Raw genomic sequence first — 7,638 nt, forward strand, 5'->3', positions numbered from 1 at the left:
ATAAAGTTCGCTGAGTTCTTCTTAAACTCACCCACACTAGGATGAGATACTTAAAATCCATGTCAAAAATAATGATCAATTGGGTTTTTTCTATTAGGGTTGTTTGCAATAGTTTTCATCAAAAATAAAGAAAAACTTCGGGAAATGAGAAAATAATGCTCTTTCCTTTTTCTCCTTGAGATCCATCACAATTTATCAAAGAAAAGACAGATCATGCATTATTTTTTTCGCCAAAATGTTCGCAGTTATTTTATTCTACGGAATCGAAAATAAAAAGTATAAAGCCATTCTTGAAAAATCCATATAGAATTATCACTACTAAAAATTCCTCTTCCGTAGTTCATTATTATTATTTGTACAGATCATATTTTCGTCATATTTCATAAACTAATACGTTTGGCAATCACTTAGGTATCTATATCTTACTAATGTAACATGTATTAAAAACTGTTTAAATGAAATTCTATTGATTACTTACGATTTGGTGATAATTAATTTCTTGGAGAGGAATGGGGCGGATGAGGCGTTATAAATATTAAATTGACATGTTTGGCTTATTTTTCAATTCACCATCAGGCGAGTGTACTTACAGTCATTCCACAACTTATTTCAAAACTGCAGAATATAAAAAACTTCAACTAGCATGCGTATAATATTCGTGTATATAATTCGTGATACAACCATTATATGTACAACTAAACTATCAACGTTTAATATTTTACGATATACCCTCCTTAAGTAAAATAAAATCTTTATTTTCTGTGAAATTAATAATTAAATTGAATAATCGAATGCAACTTTAATCTAAATAGAAACATTAATCTTTAAACCGATCGCTTTTCAATGGTAAAAAGGTTCATAAGTACAAGAAGCTCATCATCAATGACAATTTTCTATAAAGGCGAGATGTGGCATTTTTAGAAACAGTTTGATTGGCGCAATTTTTTTTACAACAACATATTAAATGATGATTTATATATAGTCCGAACTAAAAGAAGAAATGGCTTTGGCAATATGCACTAGAGAGATTTAAATCGACGAATTAAAAAAGGCAGTTCTTTGTCACTAGGGATGAATTCGATCATTTATGTGGAAATATTTTTAAAGAAATGCAACTTCTTTTGGCCTTTAAAAATTTTGATTTTGAACAAGTTATATGATAAATTTAATAAGTGATGTGTTAATGTCTCATTCTGTCCCTTTAATAATTTTTCATGACATGTATATTATTTCTGATAATTACAACGAAAGCCTTACTGAAAAACGGCCAGAAGTTTTAAAAAATGGTCTAAGTTAATAAATTTAATATCTCAGCAAAAAGAGAGAAACATGAATGTATGCTTATCAATAAGTATAATAGAAATATTTTACTCATTTTCACTTTCCCGCTATGAGGAAATTATAAAATTTTTATTATTTTTAACTTTTATACTATCAGTCTCTACAGAAGTCGAAATATATTCTTACATTTTATTGTCCCATTGGATGAAACTTTTCACCAGAAAGTATATGTCTAATTGCAACAGTTAAGGAAATAAACACTTATTCAGCTTTACTAGGACGCTTTATATAACTTTACAATAATCTATGGAAGGAAAGAATAATGCAACTTAAGTAAGTTTTGGTATCAATTTTTTTTTAACATGGTTGCAAACTAACGTCAAAACGGAGAATAAGTAATTCATCTTCTACAGTTCCTCAATGAAAACAATTGTTTTCTAGTTTGTTAAGGCTTTCTAGTCCATACTGCAGGCACCATCTCCAAATATTCCTTGTTTTCATTTATCCTTAAGGACTTTATTTGAAAATTAATTCATATGAATTCCTGGAAACAAATAACGTTTCAAAACTTCTTTATCAAAATTCACTGAAATAAGCAACTAGTAGTTGGATAAGTGAAGACATATATATATTTCAAGCATTATTTTAGGAGAATTTTTGAAGTGAAAATAAAGCACTTTCTTGTTTAAAATATATTGATTCCACGTTTATCTGTTGAGCATCATTAAACCTGCTGCATCTGTAGCTTTATCATACGGTGATTGAAAATAATGACTGCTTCAGAATTCAGAAAGCCAAGCTTTATTCTTAGACCAATTAAATTATTAATAATATTAATAGATCGGTGAATTTTACATCAATGGAATTCGAACTTTTCACTGAAAAGCAACATTCATTGCTAATCGGATACATTAATTATTATTTGTTAAATTTATTTAATTAAAGTTTTATTTTAAAATCAAAAAGTTTCCGATAGTGAATTTGGATAATAATGGATAGAAGAGTGTATAATATATGTATAAAAATTATAAGTTAAAGACTAAAAGTTCTTTAAAATTAAAAGGTCTGTTTTTAAGTACGGAGTGTAATTTAAATGAAATTCGGATTTTCAAGCATATTTTTATTCGATTCATTTCAAAATATAAATACATAACACAAAATGACTCTTTTTAATCTGAGTACATTTTAAAAATCCATGCATTTTCTTTTACAATTTTCCTTATGAATATTGGCATAAAATAAGAAAAGCACTTTTTTTTCTGTGCCTAGAGAAGTAATATCCAAGAACGCATGTGCGAAGTATTACAACTATCGAAGGCCCTTTGCCATTTCTTTTACCACTGGTTCTCAATGTGTGTAGTATAAAACAAAAACACTCAATAAAAGTCACTGAAAAATAGATTTTACTAAGTAAACGGATGAGAATTGTCCTTGAAGAAAGGGAACGAATGTGTTTTTAATACATCTCACAAGGTATGCATATATCAGAAGTGGGATTGCCGTTAATAGCCCAGTGATGTAGATTTAGCACTTATTCTTGAACCTGAAATTCTGACATTTTGGAGTAGAAAATTTAATATAAAATCAAACGGATGGGAACAGGTGTGATAGGGTTGCAATTTCTTCTTTCTTTTAAATATTCTATATAAAAATATATAGAATATATAAAATATTCTATATGATAAAATAATGTCTAATTTTTTTTTATGAAGGATGTTAATTTTACACATTACTTTACATAAAAGTAACCTGGGATGAATTTATTTGAATTCAGATAAAAAAAATGATTCTCATTGCAATTTTAGTTCGTAAAAATCCTTATAACAAAATATGATTAAAACCAAGCTTTTAAGAAATTCAAAATTTATACGTTGAAACAGAACAGAGCTATACTACGAAACTGCATTTTTAAATCGCAGTGAAGAAAATATGCGAGTATGTTTCAATTTATATTTGACAAATCGAATAGAAACTTTTTGCGTTAAAAAACAAAACAAAAAAAAACATTTTATTTGTGGCTTATTAATAAAATTTAAAAAAATATATATATTATTAAAACCTTTTTGAAATATATTTTGATTAAAACGTTGGCAATTATTGTCATTTAACATCATTAAAGATAGCAATTATTGTCATTTAACGTCATTAAAGATAGCAATTATTGTCATTTAACGTCATTAAAAATAGCAATTATTGTCATTTAACATCATTAAAGATAGCAATTATTGTCATTTAACATCATTAAAGATAGCAATTATTGCCATTTAACTTCATTAAAGATAGCAATTATTGTCATTTAACATCATTAAAGATAGCAATTATTGTCATTTAACATCATTAAAGATAGCAATTATTGTCATAAACGTTAGAAATAATATCCGAAATGCCCATCTAATGCTCAAGATTACCTGAATACCATAATTGTGCTTTCCAAAATATTTGACAGATTCATTCGAAAATTTCATTACTACTTTTTTAGAATATATTGAAAAGTATTTCTTTCTGATGATTTTTTTTAATCTCTGTAAATCATTCAAAGACATAACAAGTGATCAAACCTAGATAATAATTCTAATAGTTCTGAAGAAATAAAAAAAGCTTGCAGGTGAAACATAGCTAAAAATTATATTAGAACGAAAGAGGAAGCAGAAAATGTTATATTTACAAGATTGGCCCAAAATTTGCAATGCAAAAATAAAATTATTATATAAAAAAACAGATGCATATAAAAATTATAGCAAATTATTTTAAATTGCAAAAATTTTCGAAGAAATTATATTTTTATATGACTAGTGTAATTTCCAGTCTGAGTATATCCTTTGAAATGAATTCCAGTATATTTGACTTTTAAGCTTAGTTTCTTGGTTTCTCCTGTTCTGAGTAATTACAGCTTCCATATGCAGCTCTATAGGGAGCTAAAAGAGAATTCTAATATATTTGGAAGGTTGTTTCACAGATTTGTTGATAATAACTACGAAGTCTATCCTAAATGGAAAATATCTCTTTGAAAATACAAAAATAACTCTCTTTCAAAAGATTTTATCTTGGTTTTGGATGAATTGACTCAAATACTTTTTCTTCACATGTTAGAAAAGTATCGACAGGCAAAAACTTCGGGTCCATTTAGTTCTTAACCATACAAAGCCCATATTATGGTTATCGTTATTTATCAATAATTATCAAATATGTTCAATATAAAACATTATTTTTCTCTTATTTATAAACCAAATATTTGTTTATACTTCGACTATAAACTCCACATTCAGAAATATTGGCTGTTTTTTAATCGGAATATGATTTTATGAATATTCTAATATTCTTAATATTAGAATATTTATTCTAATATTAAGCATATTCTGAAGTATATATTAAGCATATTCTAATATTAAGCATGAATTAGAATAAATATTCTATTCTGAATATTTATTCTAATTCATGTAAAACATTTTTTAAAAAAAATGTAAGTCTCTACTTAGACCCTACTTAACAAATATGCTTAAAATATCATTCCTTCGACTAAGGCATGAGAGATTTTGGTTTGTCCTACTGAGATAGCAGTTAGAAAGATTTTATTCTTTATTCCAACAAATATTCTTTATTCATATATTTTTGTTTTACAAGAAGAGTCAATATTTATTTTTAGCATTTACTACTACTATTCTTTCAATTCTTTTACAATTTTCAATGTATCCTAACGAACAAAAATATGTATCAAACTCAATATGGAAATTTTTTGATCATAAACATTGAAAACCTAGTCAGCAGCACGAGAAATAAAAGTTGAATACACTAACAAAAATTCTTTTAAAATTCTCTAATAAAGGATAAAGCTATCATGGCATTTATCTCTCGAAAGAAGTTTAAAGTTTCTTCCACGCGATCATTTAATTCCAATCTTCGATAAAAAGAAGAGTTACTCCCTTTGATTAAATAGCCGCCTATTTCGTGAAGCAATTTCCTGAACGGAACCGGGCACACATTGGAAATGCCACCCAAAGAGGAAGTGTAAATTATTACACCTTCGCCAATTCTCGCCAACTTATCAAAGAAATGGAGCTACGATTGGATTGGAAAGGCAATACCATCGGCACTGCGCTGGAGTTTAGATTGGATTACGGCTGTTGTATTTTTTTGGTCAAATGAGTTTAGTTTAGAATTGCCTTTCCTTGAATTCATTGAGGAGGCCTTATTTCGATTGAGATGTTTATAAATGGAGAAATTTTTTAAACAAAAAAATAACTCTTGTCTAAAAAAATTATATATATTTAGGATTTCTATCATGATAAGCTTTATAATTATATAAAAGTACATTTAGTTGCAGGTTGCATATATAAATTCTATTTTAAAATTAATATGATGTATAATTGACAAGAGTAAGAATATCATTAAAGAAACATTTCTGAGGATTTAAAAGCAAAATAAGTTATCTGATGTGAGTTTATAACCTAAATAGCTGGAAACTTCAAGCAATTAATATCGGCATACGCATTTATGTTGAAACTAATTATAATTAAATTAAATAAACTACCTAAATTCTTTACGATTATATTTCATACGGATAATAATAATAGTTTGAAATTAATTTTATATTCTAAGATTATATTTTAAATGTGTATTAAAAGATAAAGTAAAAATATTAGTTAAAAATTTATATTACATGATTTTGTTAAATTCAGACAATATATTTACTCAGATTTCTAATATAGATCTTTAAATATCACACCATTATCCTATTTGGAATTATGTTAAATTTATATTTATTTTTTGGAACATAAACATTAAAATATTCTAGGTCTGCAGATTTGTTTGTTAGTGAAAGCGAAAAAAAATGTAATTAGTAAAAGCAAAGATTAGCAATTCGTGTAAGCAAAAACTAAGATAATTTAAGATGAGAGATCATTTAAACCCTTCTTTGAGGTCAGGAATTAATTTTGATTTTATAAGTAATGTAAACATTAATTTTTCCTTCAAGAGCAAATATCTAAGAAACTAAATTTTTTCATTCTCAATAGCTTCGCGTTTACATTTTTGTAATATTTACTTTACTTACAGAAATCAATTTAGTTCTATTCTTTCATCAGTTTTGACGATTGACGCCTTTCTTCTTCCTTTCAAAATAAACTCTCGTATTTTATTATAAATTAACAAAATAAATTTAGCAATAATTATCACCATGTTAGTAATAAAAATATATATGAGTTAACATTTTGCTAACATTTTTTTAACCTTTAATTCATTTACAAGTCTAATTTCTTACTTAATTATAAAGTATGGTCATTCATTTTGTACCATAAAAAAACTGAAAAATAAAAAGTAACCTTTCCTCTTTTTACAATGATAAACATTTTTAAATGCATTGCAACGTACAATCTTCTTTTAAGAAATTAGTTTGAGCAAGTTGATTTTTTTTTTTTACTCTAAATCAAAGCAATTTTTATGACATTAGTTGAATAATCACAAAAGTTTCCTAATAAGTCCGTCCATTTTTTTATTCCTGCGATTAAAACTCAATTTAATTTATACTGCTGGAAAAATTAATATATATTTGCAGAGATCATCACTGAAAGTTTCACTTGAATTTCTCTTGTTTAGATTATTTATAAGATCTTCACATTTGTCAAAATATGAAAATTTTCCAAACTTATTTAGAAGAGCATTTTTTTGTCAAGCACACCACCTCAATTGTTATTTAATCAAAATTTTGTTCAAAGTATATCATCTCAATTATTTTTTTTCTTTATGCCCATCTCCTTACATTTCTTTTCATTCTATGAGGTCCCGGCTATTCTTTGAATACACGAAAATTTAAGTTATTATTTCTCGTTTTGTTATGCCATTATAATTCGTACATATTGAGAGTCAGAAGCAATGCTGTTCACTCTTTATTATAGTTTTTTGCAGAATTTTAAATGTAACTTTTTCTGATAAATTTCACCATTTAGCGAAGACAATAGAGTTTATTAGAAAGAATAAAATTTTATAAAGTTCTGCACTTTTGGTTAGGTTTACCATAGACAGAATTTCTTTCATGATATTTATTGCGTTCAGTTTACTTATCTTGATTCAACTTACTTATCAAGATATCTTGTTGACGAAATATAAATAGACAGGCAGAGACGCAATAAGACGCACTAAAAGACGCAGTTGGCTCAAAATTTATTATTGCAATTCTCATAATAAATTTATGTACCACGTTTCATCTAGGACCTTTTTTCCGAGGAAAACGATGCATAAGAGCAATACACATACAGATTTCCTGTTCAAGATTTTATTTATCATTTCTTAGAAATTAAGAACTTTGATACTAGAAGAATACGAGTTCATCTATGTAGTACTTGCGTTTTTGATTTATCGTAT

Source organism: Argiope bruennichi, chromosome 9 (genome assembly GCF_947563725.1).
Source record: "Argiope bruennichi chromosome 9, qqArgBrue1.1, whole genome shotgun sequence".
Lineage (NCBI taxonomy): Eukaryota > Metazoa > Arthropoda > Arachnida > Araneae > Araneidae > Argiope > Argiope bruennichi.